Raw genomic sequence first — 12,362 nt, 5'->3', positions numbered from 1 at the left:
CTTTCCATCATGGCTCAGCAGAAACGAATCTGACTAGCATCCATGAGGATACAGGTTCGACCCCTGGTCTCACTCAATGGGTTAAGGATCCAGGCGTTGCCGTGAGCTGTGGTGTAGGCTGGTGGCTATAGCTCCGACTGGACTGCTAGCTAGGAACCTTTGTACGCTGCAGGAGCAGCCCAAAAAAGCAAAAAAAAAAAAAAAAAAAAAAAATCACTGAATCTAGGTGGTGGGTTCACTGGAGATACTCCTTGTGTTCTTTCACCCTTTTTACATACATGATACTCTCTTTTTTTTTTTGGTCATTTTGTCTTTTTAGGGCTGCACTTGTGGCACAGTTCCCAGGCTAGGGGTCTAATTGGAGCTGTAGCTGCCGGCCTACACCACAGCAATGCCAGATCCCAGCAGAGTCTGCGACCTACACCACAGCTCACGGCAATGCAGAATCCTTAACCCACCAAGCGAGGCCAGGGATTGAACCCACAACCTCATGGTTCCTCGTCAGATTCGTTTCCACTGTGCCATGACGGGAAGTGATTATAGATTATAATACACATTTAAGACATAGCACAATGATTAAATAATATTAGAAAAAGTAAACCTAAATTGGATTATACAAGCTACTAAGGAGATTCTGTAAGATGAAATGAACACTGCATCTTCCACTAATCAAGACATTGTGCTCCTCTGACATCCTGGTAATCTATTTGGTTTCTGTATTTTGTAGCAGTAATTATACTGGGAACATAATTTTTATGCACTCAGCAGGCTTTACTCCACTGCAATTCACACAGGACTATTAGTGATTCCCACAGTCTTTTAAGTCTTTGGTATTCATCTTTCCATCCATAATATTAATGTAACAGACACATACCTTTCAAGAGAAGACTGACTGGTATCTTAAATGCTGGCAAACATGGTAGGACTTTATACTCAGATGCTATATGATCAGCTAATCAGTAAAAGCCTACATAAGTGAAAAGCAACATACAAAGAGATTCTTCACATTCATATTTAAAGCAGCAAAAAGAACCCCTCAGATACAACTGTTAGTCTACCTTTGTGGTATTTATTGGGCAGCAAATGTTTACCCATCTTAATCTCAAATAAGATCAGTAAAACACCTGCTTTCTACCAAAACTCTCCAGACAGATTTGGCTCTTGAAACTTTGAATTTCTTTAATTTGTCTGGTATTTTCATAGCTCTAAATTTTTAAGTTCACTACTAGCATTCCCAACCATAAATCAAAATAAAAATAACATTTGGGTACGACTATAAATATAATAAAATCTAATGAGTTAAAAAGAAAAAAAGAAAAAAAATTGGGGGAGTTCCCATTGTAGCCCAGCAGGTTAAGAACCCGACATCTCTCTGAGGATGCAGGTTCAATTCCTGGCCTCATTCACTGGGTTAACGATCAGGTGCTGTGACAAGCTGCAGTGCAAGCGGCAGATGTGGCTCAGATCCAGTGTTGCTGTGGCTGTGGCACAGGCCTCAGCTGCAGCTCCAATTTCCAATTCCACCCCTGGCCTGGGAATTTCCATATGTCACAGGTGCGGCCATAAAGAGAAAAAAATAAAGACTAAAGAACATTTGGAACAGAAAAAATATTTTTTAAAAAACAAAAATTTAAGAATACCACCCTCTCTTCCCCCTAGGTGAGACATAAACAACAACAACCTTTAAAACATTTGGCATCTGTATTCAAATTACCTCAATTTTTGACCTACAAAGGATTAATTCCAGCAACTATATAGGATTGAACACTCAGAACACTCAGTATGGCTATAAAACGAATTATTTTGTTTTTGTCGCCTTTTTTTTTTTTTTTTTGGTCCTTTTAGGGCTGCACCTGAGACGTGGAGGTTCCCAGGCTAGGGGTCCAATCGGAGCTACAGCTGCTGGCCTACACCAGAGCCACAGCAACGTGGGATCCAAGCCTCATCTGCGACCTACACTACAGCTCTCGGCAACGCCGGATCCTTAACCCAATGAGCAAGGTCAGGGATCAAACTGCAACCTCATGGCTCCTAGCTGGATTCAAGTTTCTGCTTCGCCAAGACGGGAACTCCTATCTTCTTTTTTAAATCAGGTCCACACCCATGGCTTATGGAATTTCCCAGGCTAGGGGCTGAATTGGAGCTGTGAGCCACTGGCCTACACCACAGCCCAGCAATGCCAGATCCAAGACAGGCCTCTGACCTACACCACAGCTCATGGCAACACTGGATCCTTAACTCACTGACCAAGGCCAGGGATTGAACCCGAGTCCTCACGGATTCTAGTTATATTTGTTATTGCTGAGCTACGACAGGATCTCTAAAACTAATTATTGTTGAATTTATAGTAAGCTTTGTATACCAGACTAGTATCCACAAGGATTCGGGTTCAATCCCTAGCCTAGCTCAATGAGTTAAGGATCCATCTCTGCTGTAAGCTGCAGTATAGGTCACAAATTTGGCTCGGATCTGGCATCATGGCTGTGGTGTAGGCTGACAGCTGCAGCTGATTCAACTGCTAGCCTGGGAACTTCCATGTGCTGTAGGCACGGCTGTTAAAAAAAAAAAAAACAAGAAAGAAAAAAAAATCTCCCACTTTTTAACACATACAAAGAATAAAGACTGAAACATTATGTAGAATATATTTTATTTTACTGTGATATAATAACAAGCGTTGTTATGCACTTTACATTCATTAACACAACGAACTCTCACAATTATAAGTCCTAAATAGTATATTTTACAGATGAAGTAAAAAATGTAGATTTAGAGAGTTTAAATAACTTGCCCAATGTTACAGGTGCAAAGTTTGAATCCTGGCTGGGATATTTACTAAGCTTTTTTGCTGTAGAATTCTTTCTCAAGTCACTACTTCCATTATTAACTCAACTAACATTTCTAAATTCTCCAGAAGTTCCTAAATGGAGGCAGATCTGGACGATCTCAGAAGAAGATTATGACAGACCCAATGATTCTCAAAGTTTTTGGTCTTGGGACCCTTCACATTCTTAAAATTATTGAGGACCCCAAAGAGCTTTTATTTATGTGAATTTTTTCCTTTTGATATTTACCATGTCAGAAGCTAAAATGTAAAAAATTTAAATACTTATTGGTACATTCAAAAATAATAAACCTGTTATGTGTTAACAGAATATTTTCAATTAAAAATTACTATTTTTCTCCAAATAGTGAAATAATGTTGTTTTAGATTTTGTTGTAAATCTTTTGTATCTAGGTGTAACAGAAAGCAATTGGATTCTCATAGCTGCTACTGCATTCAGTCTGTTGCTCTATGATGTTCTGGTTAAATTAAAAAGGGAGTTCCCATCATGGCGCAGTGGTTAACAAATCCGACTAGGAACCATGACGTTTCGGGTTCAATCCCTGCCCTTGCTCAGTGGGTTAACAATCTGGCGTTGCCGCTATGAGCTGTGGTGTAGGTTGCAGGCGAGGTTCGGAGGTTCGGATCCCATGTTGCTGTGGCTCTGGCGTAGGCCGTGGCTACAGCTCCGATTGGACCCCTAGCCTGGGAACCTCCATATGCCATGGGAGTGGCCCAAGAAATGGCAAAAAGACAAAAAGACAAAAAAAAAAAAAAAAAAAAGAGAAAAAGGGAGATGTTTTCTACAAACCGTTTCAGACAGCTGTGTATGTTGTACAGTACAGTTTCTAAAAGAAGAGTTGCGTCTTGGAATCTGAAACCCTATCAATGAATATTATGTTAAAGTCCATTCGTTTATCCTGCATTTTGAAATGATCTTTTATTCACGGTGATTTTGAAAAATCATGCAACAGTCAATTGGAAAATACAGACTTACTAAATTATGCCTCTCTTCCAAAGACACATGGCACCATAAAACGTTAAAAAAAAAAAAATCAGTCATTAACACTGTGTGTGTGTGTCTTTTGTCCTTTTAGGGCCATACCCACGACATGTGGAGGTTCCCAGGCTAGGGGTCTAATCAGAGCTATAACTGCTGGCCTAAGCCACAGCCACAGCAATGCTAGATGCGAGCCGCGTCTGCAACCCACACCACAGCTCATGGCAACGCTGGATCCTTAACTCACTGAGTGAGGCCAGGGATTGAACCTGCGACCTCATGGTTCCTAATCAGATTTGTTTCCTCTGCGCCACAATGGGAACCCCAACACTGATATTATAAGAAGTCTTTTAAGTATTGGGAGGGAAGCTGTCAACCTTGAGATATCAACGTTTTAAAAATTCTCATTTTTGCTCTCAAATTTTTATCATTAGTAACAAATACTGTCAATTGTTTTCCTTGAAGTGACAAGCTCACTTCATTTGTTTTCAAGAAAATATCAAACACTCAAGTGTGAAAAACCAGTTTATCATTCTTTCAAATAAAAATGCTGTTCCATGAAACAAGCATCTCCCTTCCAAATCTTACAAGGGCCTTTCCTTACAAGGATCTACCTCAGTAGAGAGCTTAAGCGTTTTATGCATACTTCCCAAATGGCCACAGATTCCTAAAACTTAGAAAGACGTGTACTAAAGGACTGAGATCTAATAAAATTATTTTTACTGCTTCATCAAAGACATTCTCAAGTAAGTATAGCTGAGGTTGGGTGCAACTGCCTTGCTTTGTGCTAAGGTACTACCAGTAGTTTTACCAAGCATTGCTTTTGGACCATCAGTGCAAATGTCGGTAAAAAAAACAAATAGCCTCCTAGTATTACTTCGTGGATAATACTCCTGAAAGGGCCTGAGGGGATTCCCGAGGGTCGGTGAACCACATTTTGGGAACTGCTTTCCTATATTACACCACTGGTCCAAGGCAGGCGTGAAAACTAACAAAATCCGATTTATCCCAAGAGTCGTCATTGTTAGTTCTTTCAGTTTGAGATACACCACCAAGAGAGCTGGTATGCAAAACAGAAAACCAACAAGGATCTACTATATAGCACAGGGAACTCCACTAAATATCTTGTAACGACCGATAAGTAAAAAGAAACTGAAAAATAGATATAAATATGTATAATTGAATCACTTTTCTGTACACCTGAAACTAACGCAAAATTCTACATTAACTGTATTTCAATTTTCTTTGTATTTTATTTTAGTCTTTTTAGGGCCACACTTGCGGCACATGGAGGTTCCCAGGTGAGGGGTCAAATCCGAGCTACAGCTGCGGGCCCACACACCACAGCCACAGCAACTTCAGATAGGAAGCATGTCTGCGACCTACACCACAGCTCACCCCAAGGCCAGATCCTTAACCCACTGATCGAGGCCAGGGATCAAACCTGAGTCCTCATGGATACTAGTCAGATTCATTTCTGCTTAGCCACAACAGGAACTCCATTTAGTTCAATTCTTAATATAACTTAAAAATTTACAAAACATGGCTGGTACCTTATAACCATAAAATAGGAAAAGGAAATCAAGGGCATAGACTGCCACTTAATTGTTCTAAGATTTTGAGCATCTTTTTTGCTAGACCGACAACTCTCAATATGGTGGTTACCACACTCTCAGCTGAAGGTAGAAATCTACCCCTTCCCCGTCCCATCCAAAAAGGCTTGGGAATGAGCCTCCCCTACCCCAACTACACTTTTAGAAATTTCCAACATACTTCTTATGCACCCTGAAGTTAAGAATGATTGTGCTAAGTAGTTCGAATTCAGAGTCCAATTCCCAGTTCCAAGAGCAATGGGTCTCGAAATTCAATGCCGTTCTCCAAGAGGCAAGCCCTCCACCTCATCTGTTTCCCCTTCATCTAGATAGGGAAATTCCTCTGAAAGTAAAATTGTATCTCTGTGAGGTTTTAAGCTGCGATGGGAACTCTATAAAAGAGTGTAGAGGGCTGCACAGTTTGCAACAAAACGACGGCTGTTCTGAGACAGGACACCTGTATCTCAATTTCCATCTTCAAAGAGATTTTGGGCTAAATGACTTAAAAAGACTCTCCCGCTCTACCTTTTTCTAAGCTGAAAATGTCCAAGACAAGCAGAGAAACGTCCAGCATTAGCAACAATTTGGGGGAATCCCCCGTGTGACAGGCGAAGAAATCAGGACAACTCGTAGAAAGGAGAGAAAGCAGGTGAATCAACGACATCACTCCTTTTCAGAAGGTGCTAAAAACCTAGAAAAATAGTCCCTGGGATAAACATGGCGCCCACCGCGGCAGGATATAATCATCGGAAAATAAAGATTTTAAGCCCCATCCCATTTTGTAAATCACGGCGCCAGCCCAAAGAAATCTTAGAGCGCGGGGAGGGGGGCTGGGGGGGAGGAGACTTTGTAAACTAACAGCGGTGCGCTAAGGCTTGGGATGTACTATACGACCGAGCGGGAATTACATAACACAAGGGAGCGGCTAAGCAATCACTCATTTTCCTCCTGGAGCTCAAAAAGAGAGCCCCACTCTTGGCCCGGCGGGGGTGGGGCGGAGAGGACCCAGCACTACCCCTACCCCACCCCCGGGGGACCTCGGCCCGCCGCCCCTCCCGCCCGCCTCCCCGGCGCGGCCTCGCCCCCTAGCCAGCCCCTCCCGCCGCGCCCCGCCGTCTCGCTGCTGCCCGCGCCCCCGCCCCTTCCCCGGCGGGCCGCCGCCCGCGCCCGCGCCCGCCCACTCCTCCGAGACGCCTCGCGCCGGGTGTGCGTGTGGACGTCGGCTGTGTGCGGGGCCGTGGGGCGCGAGTGCGCGCGCGCGCGCCGCGGCAGGCGCCGGGGGGCGGGGGCGGCCGGCAGGCAGGGGCCTCCCCGGCCCGGCCCGCCGCGCAACTCGCGCGGCTCCCGGGGCGCACGCACTCACACACGCTCTCGCGCGCCGCACCCCACGCCCGCCGCCGCCGCGGGCCGCGACGCCACTCGAGGGGGGCGGGGGCGCGCGCCACCGGGCCCCCGCCCCCACCCCTCGCGTTCCCGCCCCATCCCCCTCTCATTGTCTCGCCTCGGAACGCCTCGCCGAGCGAAAAGATAACGGAACCCCCGGGAGAAGGGGGTGGGGAGAGAGAAGGCTCGCTCGCTCACTCACCTCCCGTGGTCGTCGCCGCCGGTAGTCTGACCCGAGGAAGGCGCCGTCGCCTTAAAGGGACCTTGCACCCCGCGCCGGGAGAAGGGGGTGGGAGCAGGGGAGGGGACGGGGGCTTGGGGGGAGACGGAGAAGAGGGAACCGTTGAAAGCTAGTCTCCCCGAGGGTGAAAGGAAACCTCCCTCGGGTTCGAGTGATTTGAGGTGGATTTTTTTTCCCGAGGGGGGCGGGGGGCCCCCGAGGGAGGGGGGCGGGGGGGCCGAGGAATGCGGCTCCGTGTACGGGAGCTGGCGCGGGGGAGAGAGACGCCGACTCCCCCCACCGACCCTCTCGCCCCGCGGAGGGATACGACTCGTCACTTCCGCCCTCCCCCTTTCGTGGTTTTTCAATTGGTTGGAGCGCGTGGCACGTCATGGGCTCATCCTAACCCCTGCCCGGGCTTCTTTTCTAGTCAAGTTTGTCTGGGCCTGCAAATAAATAAATAAATAATCTTTCCCAAAAAATGGAATGAAAAATAATTAGCTTCAGAAACAACATCTAAGTTTTGGTGATAAAGATGGGATTTCCAAAGATAATGTTCCCCAATTCACTTGCGGGGACTTTCCAGGGAAATTTTGGGAATCTCCACACTTTCCACTCAAGGCTCTTACCTAACCAAGAGGAGAACCTCATGCCTTAGGCCAGATAGTGAGGCCCAATGGCCCCAACGACTGTCATTAGAACAAAAGCGTCAAAATGGCACTCACTCTTTCTCAAGAGACATGCAGTCAAGTGGCCTTAAGTGAAGAAATTTTAAAAGCCGTTTTTACCCTAGACGCTTCTGGATTCTGGAAGGAAGTCACACATGATTGCTTATTAAGGTGATCATGTATGAAAACTGCTTTGAGATGAGTAGAATCCTCGGAGATCCTCAATTCTAAGAAACTGTAGACTCCTCTTCTGTGCTCTTTGCTCCAAATAAGGCTGACATGGACTGGCCCAAAGATTGATTTGTACATTCAAGACCATCAACCTATTATTTTTCCTCAAACAAAAACTAACCTCTTTCCAAGTGACTAAGAAAGTTTGTCCTTTATTACCTCCTGAGATGATAAAAGCTTAGTATTTTCCTTGGATATTTGAGGAAATAGTTGCTCTTTAATCAATACCCAAACATCTGCTCCAAACCAAATGGTAAATCAAAGTAGTCGTGCAAGGCTGGTGAGATGCAAAAACATATCTATTCTTTTTCTATGTTTACATTCCAAACCACCAGACTATGAAAATTGGCAGTGAAAGTAAGCATTCCAAATTGTGCACCCATGCACATGCATGCACCACCACCCATTTTCATCATCCTATTTCATACCAAAAATATGAGTGATTTCAACTAGTCATTCTTAGGAAAAACTTTATTATTTGAATTGGGAAGATCACCAATCCTTCTGAAAATACTTCTGAAGATTTTCCAGGCCTGATCTGGAAGAGCCCATGGCGGGATTACGGAATCAATCATCAAAAAACATTCTACATGGAGATCTAATCCTATTTTATTCTTTCCCTCCATAATTACTATAATTCATTATGTCATTTGCCTCAGAAATAGTCTTACTGACAAATTTTGCCATATTCTGAGCCTGTTCTGAGTTCTAGCCCAGTAGACTATACCATGTACCATTGATCAATAACCATTAGTGTACCATACTGAAAAGTCATCATACATCTATTCATTTACTCAACAAATATTTATTGAGTACTTATTATATGCTGGGCACTGTTCTAGGTTCTGGGAATGCAGCAACAAAGAAAACAAAATTTCTGAACTTAAGAAACTCTAGTGAGGAAAGACATACAATATACACATAAACAAATTGTTCCAGTATCTATTAGTGAACAACAAATGGTCCTCAAACTTTGTAGCTTGGAACAACATTTTTATTTATTATTATAGATCACATTTTTGGGAGGTGATTAGGCTAAGCTAAACAGTTCTCACTTGGAGTCCCATGCAGTGGCTGAGGCTGAAGTCATCTCCAAAGCTTCCTCTGTAAGTCTGGAAGTTGAAGATGACTGTTGGTTCGGACTGCAGCTGGGGCTGTTGGTCAAAACAGTTAGCTGCTGGCCTCTCCATGTGGCCTAGGCTTCCTCATGTCATAGTGGCTGAGTTCCAAGATTGAGGACCGAGCAGAGGTGGTATGGCTTTTTGTGACCTAGCCTCAGAGGTCACACAGCATCACTTCTACCAGTTACAGGCCCATTGTGATTTGAGAGAGATGAGAAATATCTCTCAAAGGGAGTAGCATTGTAAAAAGAGTATGTGGAAAGCAAAATCTTGTGGTCATCTTGGAGACCATGTACCATGTACCATCTGCCACACATACAAATAAATATCTGATATGTGATATGGTGATAGGTGCTGTGGGTGGGAAAAGGCGGGACAGAGGGAGTTGGGAGTATGGTGCAAGGATTTAGGGAGGGGGGTTGGAGAAGGCTTCATCATTAAAGTGACATTTGAGCACAGACCGGAAGAAGTTGAAGCCAAGTTCAGTTTTACTCTTAGTGAAAGTGAGGTTGCTGGAGTATTTTGAGCCAAGGAATGACATGACCTAACATTTTAATTTTTAAATTTTTAAATTTTTTCGTCTTTTTAGGGCCGCACCTGCGGCATATAGAGGCTCCCAGCCTAGGGGTTGATTCAGAGCTACAGCTGCTGGCCTACGCCGCAGCCACAGCAATGCCAGATCCAAGCCACTTCAGTGACCTACACCACAGCTCATAGCAACTCCAGATCCTTAACCCACTGAGCAAGGCCAGAGATTGAACCTGCATCCTCTTGGATACTAGTCAGGCTCGTTAACCACTGAGCCACGAGGGGAACTCCTGACTAACATTTTTTATTTTATTTTATTTTATTTTTTTTGGCTTTTTGCTATTTCTTGGGCCGCTCCCGCGGCATATGGAGATTCCCAGGGTAGGGGTCGAATCGGAGCTGTAGCCACCGGCCTACACCAGAGCCACAGCAACGCGGGATCCGAGCCGCATCTGCAACCTATACCACAGGTCACGGCAACGCCGGATCGTTAACCCACTGAGCAAGGGCAGGGACCGAACCCGCAACCTCATGGTTCTTAGTCGGATTCGTTAACCACTGCGCCACAACGGGAACTCCCTAACATTTTTAAAGAAACTCTCTGGCCTCTTGGAGGGAATAACTAGTAGGGGCAAGGTGAATGAGCACTTGTCAATTCCAGGTGAGAGATGATGGTGGCATGGATTGGGATGGGAGCTGTGAAGCTGCTCCTTCAAATGAGTGAGTCCTGCAAGTATTTTGCTTACTTCTCTGTGACCTATTTTTCTGTAATTTAGCTTGTACCCTGGGAGACAGTTTTGACCCACAGCAGCTTACAAAATGTATGTGAGTGATGGTGCTATGCCCGCCACAAAGAAATGAAGAAGAAGGTGCTGAATGTTAAAAATGAGAGTTTTGCAAAGACTGGAGGCACCTTGAAGGAAAGTGTTCAGGAAGCAAAGGTAAAGATCAACAGATAACCCAAGAATGGAGTAAGTTCTTAGACACTGTAAAAGGTATCCTCACTATGCTACAGCTTGGCAGGATTGGTCATCGGTTGAATGACTGATAGCTGGAAGAAGTCAGGGGCAGAGGCATCTTTAACTTCAGGGTATTTGAAGAAAACTCTCCCCTCTTGCAACACCAGAGCAGCATTTCTGAAAGGACTGTGTACTTAGCAACCCCATTTCCAGAAATGCATTCTCCATGCTAAAGAGGGAAGGCCCATATTAATTTGGACAGTCTTGGAACATTTTGTTGCCATCAGCTAATACACGAGCTAGTAGAACTGATAGCTGTTGTCTTGTATGTTTGAATCATCTGGACGATGATGGGAAAATCAAAGCTGCTGCATAAATAACCTGGATCAAATCCTTAGGAGTCAATTCACATGTGCTTCTATCACATATTGGGGAGGAGTCTGAAAGCCAATCCAATTTGGTATATTGAAGAAATTGGGACCCTAATACTGCTGCTAAAAGGCTATGCCAGTCTTCAGTAGCCAACTTAGAAAAATTGAATCCTCTCCAAATGGGTTTCTAAGAAAGAAGGTCAAACATTAATGGAAGTCCCAAGTTAGGCATTTAACAGTTAGGTAGCAGAGAATGTTTCTTTTCGACAGTTTATGGAAACACTTATTTGCTTCCTTGGCTTATGGTTTCTGCTATGAGTTGAAAATTAGAATCACCTGCAACTTGGAGCCTGTCAAGGCAGAGACACAAATGATTTCAACATGTCTTCAAAAGTAATGAGCAGTGATGCCCCTCTGCTGTCATTTTGTTAAGGTACAGACCTAATCACTGACTGGTCAAGTTCAGTGTGAGGCTATGGGCAATCACTGACTGCTCAAGTTCAGTGTCAGGGTGGGGAATGAAGAGGATTTGAGGTCAGTCCAGGCAGAAAGCAACTTCGTGGGGGAGAGTGGCCAGGTTTCTTTAAAAATGAGCACCCTGGGGTCATCAAAATACACACTCAGGGTCATCAAAACCAGCTCAAAGGGAGCTATTCATTTTGGAGAGTCAGAAAAACAGTGGAGGAGTTCCCGTCGTGGCTCAGTGGTTAACGAATCCGACTAGGAACCATGAGGTTGTGGGTTCGGTCCCTGCCCTTGCTCAGTGGGTTAACGATCTGGCGTTGCTGTGAGCTGTGGTGTAGGTTGCAGACGCGGCTCCGATCCTGAGGTGCTGTGGCTCTGGCGTAGGCTAGTGGCTACAGCTCCGATTGGACCCCTAGCCTGGGAATCTCCATATGCCGCGGGAGCGGCCCAAGAAATAGCAAAAAGACAAAAAAAGAAAAACAGTGGAGACATTTTCACCACCTGAGCATCTCCCAACTCAAAAGGATTGACAGCTGGGTGCACTGAGCCTGGGAGCCCAAAGAAATCAACACGTGGGGGTGGGAAGAAGACATGGAAATGCCTGGCTTGACAGGGAAATCATAGCGAAATAAAGAGCAAGTGAAGACCTACGTTTGTCCAGCGTCAGGTAAAAAGGGGAAATTTGGAAGCTATTGCTAGATCTTATTTAAGAATATTGCGTGCTACCTCCTTATGTCTAGAGGACTTTCCAAGGGGTTCAAAAAATTCTTGAGAAGTGAGAAATAGCTGAAGGAAGTTTTCAGACTGCATTTCTAAAAGAAGGGTTCCTCATTAGCTTTCAGCAAGAAGCAACTGAAGGTCTCTGTCTTCAAAATATATTTTTCAAGAAATGCATGAGCAGCAGCTTCATCAGTCATCAGGCTACTCTGTGAATTGCTGTATGATTTCATGGGAGATAATAATTTAGTTATTGAATTCAATTAATATTATTTAAGAGACACCC

General features: G+C 44.7%; 1 protein-coding gene across 4 annotated transcripts in view; it reads right to left on the bottom strand.

The window, feature by feature from the left end:
* The window catches only part of POGZ (pogo transposable element derived with ZNF domain), a 56,709-nt gene extending 49,360 nt beyond the window's left edge, over positions 1–7,349 (bottom strand). For 2 of the 4 annotated variants that reach the window (XM_021089861.1, XM_021089862.1), the window contains exon 1: positions 6,999–7,310. The gene's annotated coding sequence lies outside the window, so the exon portion shown is untranslated. Of the gene's footprint in view, positions 1–6,998 lie in introns of all 4 variants that reach the window. The other 2 variants (XM_005663451.3, XM_005663450.3) reach the window with 2 other exon arrangements.

The sequence above is a fragment of the Sus scrofa genome, chromosome 4 (genome assembly GCF_000003025.6).
Source record: "Sus scrofa isolate TJ Tabasco breed Duroc chromosome 4, Sscrofa11.1, whole genome shotgun sequence".
In the NCBI taxonomy this organism is placed as follows: Eukaryota; Metazoa; Chordata; class Mammalia; order Artiodactyla; family Suidae; genus Sus; species Sus scrofa.
The sequence above is the reverse complement of the archived record's forward strand: the minus strand, read 5'-3'. Positions and strand labels throughout refer to the sequence as shown.